The following is a 13,701-nucleotide window of genomic DNA, read 5'->3' as shown; positions in this document are numbered from 1 at the left end:
TTGCCTTTAATTGACATCATTTTCATGCTGCATAATGCAATTGTTGCCAATTTTAAAATAGCATTTAACGTTCAAAATTACAGTTAAATGTCTGACCATCTCTTAGACCAGACCTGGGCATTCTGCGGCCCGCGGGCCGCATCCGGCCCTTTGTGCGTCCCTGTCCGGCCCGCGTGAGGCCAATTATAAATTACAAAATAAATTTTAAAAAGTATCTATGTCGAGTGTGCAATACAACGGTGCTGCTTTTGTTTTGAAAATCGTTATTTGTATTACTTCCGTGTGGCATATGCGTGTGTGTGATTGTGAGTGAATGTGAACAGCTGCAATCATTAATTACAAAATAAAGTTGAAAAAACATCTATGTCGTGCGCGCAATACAACTGTGCTGCTTTTATTTTGAAAATTATTATTTATGGGCGTGTGTCAGTGTGTAACCTGCGAGTGAAGGTGCACATGCAGCGACAAGTGATGCACGGTTTACACCCGAGACGCTAAAAAGAGAAAAGTTGATGAAGAATGGCGTGTTTCCAACAAGACATGGACTGCCAAGCAACGTTCCCTCTAAGGTGCGTGCCTGCGCAATTGCGCACTGCTCAAGCGTCTGCTGCGCGCAGCAAATATATGCCGCGCACCAAATCAAATCCCATCTGAATTCTAAACAAAATGAACATATTTATTCTGTGTAATTTTGCAATGCAACTTTGAGTGACAGTGACAACAAGCGGCCCTAACGGTGTTCGTCAACACCGTTCAATTGAACACCGTTCAATTATTGTAACGTCTATCGAGATGCTTCGAGGCCAGGAATTATATCGATCACTTTATTGAGCAAAACTGTTTATATTCGGACATAACCACACCAAAAACATAAGTAAAACACTTCTATCTCGAAAAACTAGTCATTTTCTGCCGTACAAACCAGGCCAAAACCAACTTGTCATCTGTCACCAACACGCATACCACTAAACCACTGGTGCGTTTATGGCCACACAAAAAGTCGGACAACTCAAACATCACACAAAGTTACACTATGACTCCTCAGTCATACGTGTGCTTATTTTACTGTCATTCATTATTAATGTTAATTTATTTATATTAGTCATGGAATGCTGTTACATACACTATGTTGAAGTATTATTATTATTATTAATTATTATTATTATTTATCTTACGGTATATATCAAAAATAATATTGAGCAAAATTTAATTAAATATTGTCGATGTGGCCCTCCAGCAGTGCTCGGGTTGCTCATGCGGCCCCCGGTAAAAATTAATTGCCCACCCCTGTCTTAGACTGTTCTGGATTAGAACAACATTTTTTGGACAAATCTGCCTCTAAAGCTCTCAGAGGGAATAACCTTGTGTTTAGCTTCTTCTTTGGCTTTTTTTTGTGAGACCACACTGCAAAAAGTCAGTGTTACAAAAACAAGAAAAAAAAAATACAAAAATGAGGGGTATTTTATTTGAACTAAGCAAAATTATCTGCCAATAGAACAAGAAAATTCGGCTTGTCAAGACTTTCCAAAACAAGTAAAATTAGCTAACCTCAATGAACCCCAAAATACCTTAAAATAAGTATATTCTCACTAATAAGTGCACTTTTCTTGGTAGAAAAAAAAGAGACCTTTTTGCTCAATATGTTGAAAAATATTCTTAAATTAAGCAAATGCTAGTGCCATTATTTTGACATGATATGCGCGCGGAAACATGATTTTTTTTTTTTTCCATGCTTGAAGTAAGAAATTATTACTTTCAAAAAATAGTTTTATACTCGTGAGTGTTGATGACACAGCTTTGCAACAGTTGATATTCTAGTTTCAAGCATGTTTTACTCAATATACACTACCGTTCAAAAGTTTGGGGTCACATTGGAATGTCCTTATTTTTGAAGGAAAAGCACTGTACTTTTCAATGAAGATAACTTTAAACTAGTCTTAACTTTAAAGAAATACACTCTATACATTGCTAATGTGGTAAATGACTATTCTAGCTGCAAATGTCTGCTTTTTGGTGCAATATCTACATAGGTGTATAGAGGCCCATTTCCAGCAACTATCACTCCAGTGTTCTAATGGTACAATGTGTTTGCTCATTGGCTCAGAAGGCTAAATGATGATTAGAAAACCCATGTGCAATCATGTTCACACATCTGAAAACACTTTAGCTCGTTACAGAAGCTACAAAACTGACCTTCCTTTGAGCAGATTGAGTTTCTGGAGCATCACATTTGTGGGGTCAATTAAACGCTCAAAATGGCCAGAAAAAGAGAACTTTAATCTGAAACTCGACAGTCTATTCTTGTTCTTAGAAATGAAGGCTATTCCACAAAATTGTTTGGGTGACCCCAAACTTTTGAACGGTAGTGTAGGTCATCAAATCTCAGCAACAAGCTGTAATATCTTACTGACATCATTTAGGACCAAAGCCCTTAAAACAAGTAAAACACTCTAACATAAAATCTATTCGATTCAGAATCGATTCTTGGGGTCACGATTCGATTCAAAATCGATTTTTTATTTATTTTTTTAAATGAAAACAATACACAACAATACCATAATAATGCAATACAATTTCAAAACCAAACCCAATTTTCCTGCCGGTGGTGTTAGTGGATGATCCTTTTCCTCTGATAACTGTGGGTGGTGTCTGTCCAAGTGAGCGCGGGGATTTGAAGTATTCCCAAAATACTTAACTTTAGCGTTGCAAAGTCTGCAAATTGCATGAGTCATGTCAAGCCCTTTCTTGCCACGGTAACATCCAAAGTGTCTCCAAACGTTTGCTTTCAAAGCCCGTGGAGGCGGTTGTATTTCTTTAGGCTGCTCTGTGTCTACTTCTTTGAACCTGCGTTTTAGCTGCAACACAACAACACTACACTGTACACTCCCCTTAGTACTAGCTAGCCACCAGGTAGCAACGCTGCTTATTGCGCAATACCTACGGTAGCCCAGAAGGCACATACACATTGCCGGAGCGGGGGAAGAAAATTGATTTTTGAAAAATGAGAATTGATACTGAATCATACAACGTGAGAATGGCAATTTGAATTCGAATCGATTTTTTCCCACCTTTTTTGTAAAAAGCTTTTATAATTGTAAAGGACAATGTTTTATCAACTGATTGCAATAATGTAAATTTGTTTTAACTATTAAATGAACCAAAAATATGACTTATTTTATCTTTGTGAAAATATTGGACACAGTGTGTTGTCAAGCTTATGAGATGTGATGCAAGTGTAAGCCACTGTGACATAATTGTTCTTTTTTAACATTTATTTTTATAAATGTCTAATGATAATGTCAACGAGGGATTTTAAATCACTGCTATGTTGAAATTGCAACTAATATTGATACTGTTGTTGATAATATTCATTTTTGTTTCACTACTTTTGGTTTGTTCTGTGTGGTGTTTGTGTCTCCTCTCAATTGCTCTGTTTATTGCAGTTCTGAGTGTTGCTGGGTCGGGTTTGGTTTTGGAATTGGATTGCATTGTTATGGTATTGCTGTGTATTGTTTTGTTGGATTGATTAATTTAAATGAAAATATTCTTCATCTCAGTATGTTAATAATGACTGAATTAATTAATTACATATTACAAACTGTTGTATATACTAATTCATAGATGTTATTTTATTATATAAAAAGGTCAGTGAATGATTTTATATAATTGTAAATGCTTTGAAGTGGGAAAGGGGTAGGGTTAAATAAGCTTTGCTTCTTCCTACTCCTTTTCGGGCATGATGTAAATGAAATGATATGAAATTGTGTGATGTATTATGATGTAAATGTGTTCATGTTCGAAATAAACTAAAAGAAAGAAAGAAAAGAAAAAAAAATTATATATATATATATTTTTTTTAAATCGATTTTTTAAAAATGAGAATCGATTCTGAATCGCACAACGTGAGAATCGCGATTCGAATTCGAATCGATTGTTTACCACACCCCTAACGTTTACCAAACAATGTCACTCCTAATCGCCAAATCCCATGAAATCTTATACGTCTAGTCTCTTACGTGAACGAGCTAAATAATATTATTTGATATTTTACGGTAATGTGTTAATAATTCCACACATACACTACCGTTCAAAAGTTTGGGGTCACATTGAAATGTCCTTATTTTTGAAGGAAAAGCACTGTACTTTTCAATGAAGATAACTTTAAACTAGTCTTAACTTGAAAGAAATACACTCTATACATTGCTAATGTGGTAAATGACTATTCTAGCTGCAAATGTCTGCTTTTTGGTGCAATATCTACATAGATGTATAAAGGCCCATTTCCAGCAACTATCACTCCAGTGTTCTAATGGTACAATGTGTTTGCTCATTGGCTCAAAAGGCTAATTGATGATTAGAAAACCCTCGTGCAATCATGTTCACACATCTGAAAACAGTTTAGCTCGTTACAGAAGCTACAAAACTGACCTTCCTTTGAGCAGATTGAGTTTCTGGAGCATCACATTTGTGGGGTCAATTAAACGCTCAAAATGGCCAGAAAAAGAGAACTTTCATCTGAAACTCGACAGTCTATTCTTGTTCTTAGAAATGAAGGCTATTCCACAAAATTGCTTGGGTGACCCCAAACTTTTGAACGGTAGTGTAAGTCGCACCCCCGGCCAAACTATGAAAAAAACTGCGACTTATAGTCCGAAAAATACGGTAATGGTACTCTTACTTGAGTACAATGTTTGGCTACTCTGCCCATCTCTGATCTTATGTCTAAAATATGTCCAGGGACAACAGCTAATTAGTTACGGGCCGCAAATGACGTTGGGCACCTATGTTAGACAGAGCGCCACTAAAAAGTGCATTATAGAAAATAGAGGAACAATGGTAAAAAAAAACATTTAAAAATCCAACCCGAGATGGAGCGGTCTGCAGTTGTGTGTTCATGTTGCCGCGGCGCTCAATTATTGTTTTTCATTTCTCGGAGCAACACTTTAATTACAGTTTTTAAAACCTGAACGGTAAAAGGAAAAGGAGAAAAATACCGGAATTGTGGCCGACGTACACAAAAATTAGCCACTTGGGCTGATTAAATCTCAAGGAGACTTCCCGTGGGGTAACGAGCACAAGCGACGGCAGTGGCGACTCACTCGACACTCTGACTGGATGCTCTTTTTCTCTGCCTTTTCCTAATTGTAATTCTATAGTAAAGCACTTCCATCTATGTAAATAAGCAGCGAGGGAAAAGGGGAGAGTGGCGTCATGCATCTGGATGGAAGAGGTAGCGGATAGAGCCCTTCAGCAGGAGAAAGCCTCTGTAAGCAGAGAGGTAATCACTGAACCAGGCCAAAACTTTAATTAGTTTGAGGAAGGCAGGGAGAGGTGGGGGAGAGAAAAAAAAAATCAATGCACTTTACCAGCGTCCTCTCTTCCCTCACTCTGCTTGTGTCACATATTTTCCCCTGTCTGTATCCATCTCTTATTGCCCAGCTCCTCCCCCCATTTTTTTTGGGTGCAACACCCTCGCCTTCTCGCCGTCCTCCACCTCATCCATCTCATGACAACTGCTTTAATGGAATTAGTCCCCGATAGCACGCTGTTATCCAGCCGTGGCCGCAGAAGGATGCGTCGGAAATGACCCCAAAATCTGCTGGCTGAGTGAGGATTAATTGCGTGGCGGGGCCCGCCTTGCCAAAAAGGGGGGTGTGGGGGTTTATGAAACTTGCAGTTAACGGATGGTGTCATTGTATTAACGGCGAAAGCGACTCTAATTGAAAGTAAGGCTGCACTGTGAGGTAAACAACATGATGAAGACAAGTGGGCTGGTTGTCTGCCACCTACTAACACTTGCACACACACACACACACATATATATATATATATATATATATATATATATATATATATACACACTGTACTGTACACACACACCCATGCTGGGCAACGCGAGCGAAACAAGACAATCAAACACACAAGAGATGGTGGCGGCGGCGCACGCACGCCCCCGCAGTCCCTCGGTGTGTGCAACAAGCTCGATGAGTGGCAGTTAGCACCTTTCCTGCAGCCATGGCAACGGGCTCCATGGCGATAAGATAGCACAGCCAAGTGGGTCAGAGTCTTGCAGTATGATAACCTTGTAAAAATATAGAGAAGGGAAAAAAAACACACACACAAAAAAACACCTACAAGGCAAATATATTACACTAGAGGTAGCGATAGATGGTTTACATGACATGGTGGGGGAACAGAAAACATTACATAACTGAACAAGGGAGAACTTGTACAGTAAACTTGCACACAACAATACATGCATTTACATTCGCATAAAACAATGTACAAACCCCGTTTCCATATGAGTTGGGAAATTGTGTTAGATGTAAATATAAACGGAATACAATGATTTGCAAATCCTTTTCAACCCATATTCAGTTGAATGTGCTACAAAGACAACATATTTGATGTTCAAACTCATAAACTTTATTTTTTTTTGCAAATAATAATTAACTTAGAATTTCATGGCTGCAACACGTGCCAAAGTAGTTGAGAAAGGGCATGTTCACCACTGTGTTACATGGCCTTTCCTTTTAACAACACTCAGTAAAGGTTTGGGAACTGAGGAGACACATTTTTGAAGTGGAATTATTTCCCATTCTTGCTTGATGTACAGCTTAAGTTGTTCAACAGTCCGGGGGTCTCCCTTCTGCTATTTTAGGCTTCACACATTTTCAATGTCTGGACTACAGGCAGGCCAGTCTAGTACCCGCACTCTTTTACTATGAAGCCACGTTGATGTAACACGTGGCTTGGCATTGTCTTGCTGAAATAAGCAGGGGCGTCCATGGTAACGTTGCTTGGATGGCAACATATGTTGCTCCAAAACCTGTATGTACCTTTCAGCATTAATGGCGCCTTCACAGATGTGTAAGTTACCCATGTCTTGGGCACTAATACACCCCCATACCATCACACATGCTGGCTTTTACACTTTGCGCCTATAACAATCCGGATGGTTCTTTTCCTCTTTGGTCCGGAGGACACGACGTCCACAGTTTCCAAGAACAATTTGAAATGTGGACTCGTCAGACCACTTTTCCACTTTGTATCAGTCCATCTTAGATGAGCTCAGGCCCAGAGAAGCTGACGGCGTTTCTGGGTGTTGTTGATAAACGGTTTTCACCTTGCATGGGAGAGTTTTAACTTGCACTTACAGATGTAGCGACCAACTGTGGTTACTGACAGTGGGTTTCTGAAGTGTTCTTGAGCCCATGTGGTGATATCCTTTACACACTGATGTCGCTTGTTGATGCAGTACAGCCTGAGGGATGGAAGGTCACGGGCTTAGCTGCTTACGTGCAGTGATTTCTCCAGATTCTCTGAGCCCTTTGATGATATTACGGAGCGTAGATGGTGAAATCCCTAAATTCCTTGCAATAGCTGGTTGAGAAAGGTTTTTCTTAAACTGTTCAACAATTTGCTCACGCATTTGTTGACAAAGTGGTGACCCTCGCCCCATCCTTGTTTGTGAATGACTGAGCATTTCATGGAATCTACTTTTATACCCAATCATGGCACCCACCTGTTCCCAATGTGCCTGTTCACCTGTGGGATGTTCCAAATAAGTGTTTGATGAGCATTCCTCAACTTTATCAGTATTTATTGCCACCTTTCCCAACTTCTTTGTCACGTGTTGCTGGCATCAAATTCTAAAGTTAATTATTTGCAAAAAAAAATAAAGTTTATGAGTTTGAACATCAAATATGTTGTCTTTGTAGCATATTCAACTGAATATGGGTTGAAAAGGATTTGCAAATCATTGTATTCCGTTTATATTTACATCTAACACAATTTCCCAACTCATATGGAAACGGGGTTTGGACAATAAAAAGATAATTTATTCAGGATTTGTACAGAAATACTGTTTAATCTTATACAGTACACTGCAAAAACTGAAATCTAAGTAAGATGAAATATCTCAAATAAGGGTGATATTTGCTTATTTCCTGTCTGATAAGATCATTCTTCTCACTAAGCAGATTTTATGTTAGAGTGTTTTACTTGTTTTAAGTGTTTTGGTCCTAAATGATCTCAGTAAGATATTACAGCTCGTTGCTGAGATTTGATGACCTATATTGAGTAAAACATGCTTGAAACTAGAATATCAACTGATGCAAAGCTGTGTCATCAACACTCACAAGTATAAAACTACTTTTTTTAAAGTAATAATTTCTTACTTCAAGCATGAACAAAAAATCATTATGTCAAGATAATGGCACTAGCATTTACTCAATTTAAGAATATTTTTCAACATATTGAGCAAAAGGGCCTCATTTTTTTTCTACTAAGAAAAGTGCACTTGTTATTAGTGAGAATATACTTATTTTAAGGTATTTTTGGGTTCATTGAGGTTAGCTAATTTTACTTGTTTCGGAAAGTCTTGACAAGCCGAATTTTCTTGTTCTATTGGCAGATAATTTTTGTATTTGTTTTTCTTGTTTTTGAACACTGACTTTTTGCAGTGTACAGGCCAAAAGTTTGGACACACCTTCTCATTCAATGAGTTTTCTTTATTTTCATGACTAGTTACATTGTAGATTGTCACTGAAGGCATCACAATTATGAATGAACACATGTAGAGTTATGTACTTAACAAAAAAAGGTGAAATAACTGAAAACATGTTTTATATTCAAGTTTCTTCAAAATAGCCACCCTTTGCTCTGATTACTGCTTTGCACACTCTTGGCATTCTCTTCATGACCTTCAAGAGGTAGTCACCTGAAATGGTTTTCACTTCACAGGTGTCATAGTTTTGATGCCTTCAGGGACCATCTACAATGTAAATAGTCATGAAAATAAAGAAAACACATTGAAATGAGAAGGTGTGTCCAAACTTTTGGCCTGTACTGTATATATTGGAGAAATAATAGCAAGAAAATTGAAAGTGTGTATAGTTTGGCCCTTTGCGTGTTCAGGAGGACAGTAGAAAACGTACCTTTGACTAACAAATACACTCAAAATTGTGGCTTTACCAATATAAAAATGTTCTATTTCGACTGGCACTGTCACTCTTGGCATTCTCTCGATGAGCTTCCAGCACACCTATTAAGTGAAAACCATTTCAGGTGACTACCTCTTGAAGCTCATCGAGAGAATGCCAAGAGTGTGCAAAGCAGTAATCAGAGCAAAAAGTGGCTATTTTGAAGGAACTAGAACAGGGGTCGGCAACCCAAAATGTTGAAAGAGCCATATTGGACCAAAAAAAAAAAAAAACAAATCTGTCTGGAGCCGCAAAAAATTAAAAGCCATATTACATGTGTCATGAGATATACATTTAATTAAGAGGACTTAAAGGAAACTAAATGAGCTCAAATATAGCTACAAATGAGGCATAATGATGCAATATGTACATATAGCTAGCCTAAATAGCATGTTAGCATCGATTAGCTTGCAGTCATGCAGTGACCAAATATGTCTGATTAGCACTCCACACAAGTCAATAACATCAACAAAACTCACCTTTGTGCACTCATGTACAACGTTAACAGTTTGGTGGACAAAATGAGACAGAAAAAGAAGTGGCATAAAACACGTCCTAGAAAGTCGGAGAAAGTTATACATGTAAACAGACTATACGGTGAGTTCAAGGACCGCCAAAATAAGTAGGACAAAACGGCGCTCGCCAAATACTTGAATCAGTGAAGCATATTTAATATAAACAGTGTGCTTTATAACAATTAGGGAGGTTTGTGTCATGTTTGTCCTCCTACAGAAACCATACTAAAACAAAAAAATTGATTTTTTTTTTCCCCCCTCATCTTTTTCCATTCTTCATACATTTTTGAAAAATCTCCGGAGAGCCACTAGGGCGGCGCTAAAGAGCCGCATGCGGCTCTAGAGCCGCGGGTTGCCGACCCCCGAACTAGAATATAAAACATGATTTCAGTTATTTCACCTTTTTTTTTGTTAAGTACATAACTCCACATGTGTTCATTCATAGTTGTGATGCCTTCAGTGACAATCTACAATGTAAATAGTCATGAAAATAAAGAAAACACATTGAATGAGAAGGTGTGTCTAAACTTTTGGCCTGTACTGTATGTCAACCAGAGGCATTGTTGCAGGTTGTGGCAATACAACTAAAGAAAGGTTCCAAATGATGGGAATATGAGTAATTTATGGACCTCTTCAGTCAAGTTGACACATGCAAAATAGGACCAACCAAATGAGAGGAAGCGTAATTTGCAGCAATTATTTTAATGACTCTGACTTGGAAGTAAGGCTGAAACGACGCGTCGACGTAGTCGACGTCATTGGTTACGTAAATACGTCGACGCCGTTTTTGTGCGTCGACGCGTCGCATATTTACGTCACACTACCGTCACGGCGGAGCGCATAGTAGACTGTGCGAGCGAGGGGAAAAACGCACGCCAAAAGTGGTCAAAAGTGTGGGAGTATTTCAATAAACGGCCTAATAATGTTGTTGTATGCACACTGTGTCGAGCGGAAATGGCCTAGCATAGCAGCACAACGGCTATGAACGAACATTTGAAAATAAAACCATCAACTAGTCAATCGTCCGCGTTAGCATACGTTGTCATCATTACACAAAAACATGAATGTGTCATTTGTATCTGCTAGGGGTGTAACGGTACGTGTTTTGTATTGAACCGTTTCGGTACGGGGCTTTCGGTTCGGCACGGGGGTGTACCGAACGAGTTTCTAAGCTAAAGATAACTTTAGCTGCTAAAGTCTTAACAAGTTGCTTTGCTCCTCTGCCTGTCTCAGCACGCAGCATTGTCCCACCCACACAACCATCTGATTGGTACACACGCAGCATTGTCCCACCCACACAACCATCTGATTGGTACACACGAAGCATCATCAGCCAATCAGCAGTGTGTATTCATAGAGCATGTAGTCAGCGCTTCAGCGTCGAGCAGATAGGTGTTTAGCAGGTGAGCATCAGGCAGCGGACTCTCCCCAAATGATAATAAACACCTCCCAGTCAACTACTAGTAACATCACTATGAGCCCGTTGACCTACTAGAAACTTAAACTGCAGCTCAGCTCGCTCGCAGTCCTGGTTTGAGGTGAAGGCTAATTACCTCTCAGTTCCAGCCACATCGACCCCTTCTGAGCGCCTATTTTCAGCTGCTGGGAATATTGTAAACAAGAAAAGAACCAGAGCATGTAGACATGCTAACCTTTCTTCATTACAACTGTTAGTCACTCACTGGAATGAGTAGAATTGGTTATTGTGTACTGTGTTGGACTGGATGTTTATTTTGCACATTTTAAAAGCAATACTTAATGTTTACAGTGCTCCAGAATATTTAGATTGGCACTTTTTTGTATTGGATGTTTATCTTTATTTTTGCACATTTTAGCAAATAAGCAATACTTTCACTTTTGTTGAAATGTTTACACTGTTGTTACAGAATATTTCGTTTTTCACTTTTTTGTATTGGATGTTTATCTTTATTTTTGCACATTTTAAAGCAAAATAAGCAATACTTTTACTTTTGAAATGCTTATACTATTGCAGAATATTAAGATTTGCACTGGATGTTTACTTTTATATTTGCACATTAAAAAGCAAATAAGCTACTTTTAATTTTGTTAAATGTTGAAAGTTTTAAATGTTTACATTGTTACAGAATATTTTGTCACGTTGTTGTCAATGTTGACTGAGTGGCCATACTTTTTTTTTTTTTGTAAATAAAAGCCATGCCTTTTGAAAAAACTGGCCTACTTTTATTTTTTCATCTTCATTTTAAATAAAATAAAATAAAAAATAATCGGTAAAAGGAAAAATAATCTATAGATGAATCGGAAAAATAATCTATAGATTAACCGATTAATCGAAACAAATAATCTATAGATTAATCGATAGAAAAATAATCGTTAGCTGCAGCCTTACTTGGAAGAAGAAGTTTGGTCAGACAAAAATGAAAAGACTGAAGCCAAATGTAATCCCGAAAATTAGGAGCACTCTTGAGGGGAGGAACATGCGGATAAACGGACAATGAAGAATAGACTAAAATCAAGATAAAAATAAGAAGGTAAGCTGTGTCCTTTTCTACTGATGTTTTCTTCAAGACATTTGAGGAAATGTTGAAAGAACATATGGAAGAGCAGGGAAGTCCGGAAATTAAGATCATTTTAGATGAGTTTTTTGCTCATATCAGTTTTGAAGTAATCATGGACCAGGGTGACAGGAATATGCAATTAAGTGATCTAAATAATAGTTTGACATGCTTTTATCCACACTGTCTATGGGGGGGAAATGGACTCCAGTTCTGTAGATGAGAACACGGGGCGGCATATCTAGTCCGGCAATAGAAAGTGGGTGTTCCATGTACAGTTAGTTATCTACCCATCACTCAAAAACGAATTGATATTTTGGAAAATGAGTGCCAGATTAATTTTCAGGAGGAAAAAATACATAAAGGGAATTTAGTAAAGAAATTTCAGTCATCTGGGCGCTTTGGGTCCTTTAAGGTAAAGGAGCATGCACAGTCAAAATAAGTTTTGTGATGAATTTGTATTTATTTTTGTAATTAATCGCATGCGTTAACATTGACAGCTCTAATTCAAACTTTAAAATGGAAACATTTAATAAATGATAAACGGTTACGCAAATGTAAAAATAAGTCAACCATTGTTAAAACATTATTAAACTGTCTATTAATTAGGGTAAACTAAATCCACCCAAAAAGAAGTCAAATCACTGGGCCAACATCTAAATCTAGGCATGGGGGTGCATGAGTGCTGCTGGTACTGGGGAGCTGCGGTTCATTAAGAGGGAAACACACTTTCCGACTTGTACCGTGGCAATGTGAAGCAATCCCTGCTCGGGATGCACGATTAATCAACATTAAATCGACGTCAAGGTTTTAATTAGTGCGATAAATAACCGCGAGAGGCACCGGCATTTAAGTGACAGTCATGTTCGCCAATCGGAATTGTTCAGCCTCGCGTCCGTCTCTCATATCAAACAGGGAGGAAGAGGTTTCACTCTGTGCATCGTTTTCAAAACCTGACCGCGTTTATTTAACAGTAGAATTAACAGAACGCAGTGAGCCGTCTTTTTACTCGTTCACAATCTTTGTCTCGGTGGGCAGAGAGTGGGGCGGCGGTTTTACACACACAGGAAGCACAGACAGCCTCTCTACTCGCCACTCGCCACGGATGTGGAAGTATCGCAAAGTAACAAACATTAGGAGGAAAAATACGATCACAAAGAAAAATGTCCCGTTGTGGGAATATTTCAGCTTCAAATTGGATGGGCAATATGAGCCCATCAACGAGCGAGAAAGCCACGATCAACAAAAAGACAACCCAACCAACGTTCCCTCTAAGGTGCGCGCCTGTGCAATTGCGCACTGCTCAAGCGTCCTCTGCGCACGGCAAATCTATGCCACGCACAAAATCAAATAAAAAAATAAGCGCATAACAGTTTTCGACTCACGGACACGACAGAGAAAACAGTTTTCGTCATCATTGTTCAAATATTGTAACGTCTGTCGAGACGCTTTGAGGACATGAATTCCATCCATCACTTTACTGAGCAAAACTCTTTATTGTCGGCCATAAACACATCACCAAAACATTAGTAAAAAAAATGACATCTAGCAAAAGTGGTATTTTTCTGCAGTACAAACCAGACCAAAAGCAACTTTGTTATATCAACAGCAGCCGCTCGCTCTTTCTCACTTGCGCCAACACATGCACATATGGCACTTAGCCAGTGA

The 13,701-nt window shown here is 38.5% G+C and overlaps 1 protein-coding gene across 2 annotated transcripts in view; it reads right to left on the bottom strand.

Annotated features, from left to right (window-relative positions):
* The window catches only part of grik5 (glutamate receptor, ionotropic, kainate 5), a 459,142-nt gene that overhangs the window by 104,087 nt on the left and 341,354 nt on the right, over positions 1-13,701 (bottom strand). The gene's annotated exons all lie outside the window — the stretch shown is intronic.

This window comes from Entelurus aequoreus, linkage group LG11 (genome assembly GCF_033978785.1).
Source record: "Entelurus aequoreus isolate RoL-2023_Sb linkage group LG11, RoL_Eaeq_v1.1, whole genome shotgun sequence".
Classification (NCBI taxonomy): domain Eukaryota; kingdom Metazoa; phylum Chordata; class Actinopteri; order Syngnathiformes; family Syngnathidae; genus Entelurus; species Entelurus aequoreus.
The sequence above is the reverse complement of the archived record's forward strand: the minus strand, read 5'-3'. Positions and strand labels throughout refer to the sequence as shown.